Source organism: Onychomys torridus, chromosome 1, assembly GCF_903995425.1.
Source record: "Onychomys torridus chromosome 1, mOncTor1.1, whole genome shotgun sequence".
Classification (NCBI taxonomy): Eukaryota; Metazoa; Chordata; class Mammalia; order Rodentia; family Cricetidae; genus Onychomys; species Onychomys torridus.
Genome location: NC_050443.1, coordinates 36,424,707 through 36,425,346, shown reverse-complemented (window position 1 = coordinate 36,425,346; position 640 = coordinate 36,424,707).

Genomic DNA, 640 nt, shown 5'->3' with positions numbered 1-640 from the left:
CATCTTTCTGCTACATACAAGAAACACACCTCAAATTCAAAGACAGACACATCCTAAGAATGAAAGGCTGGGAAAAGACTTTCCAATCAAATGGTCTTAAGAAGAAAGCTGGTGTAGCCATCCTAATATCCAGCAAAATAGACTTCAAACTAAAATCAATCCAAAGAGATGATGAAGGACATTACATACTCATCACAGGAAAGATCCACCAAGATGAAGTCTCAATTCTGAACATTTATGCCCCAAACACAAGGGCACCCACATATGTAAAAGAAACATTACTAAAGCTTAAATCACATATAAAACCTCACAAATTAATAGTGGGAGACTTCAACACCCCACATTCACCTCTGGACAGATCGGCCAAATTGAAACTTAACAGAGACATAATGAACTTAACTGATGTTATGGCTCAAATGGACTTAATCGATATCTACAGAACATTCCACCCAAACAAAAAAGAATATACCTTCTTCTCAGCAAACCATGGAACCTTCTCTAAAATCGACCACATTCTTGGCCACAAAGCAAATCTCAACAGATACAAAACAATTGGAATAACCCCCTGTGTTCTATCAGACCACAAAGGTTTAACGTTAGATTTCAACAACAGAAAAAAAACTACAAAATCCTACAATCT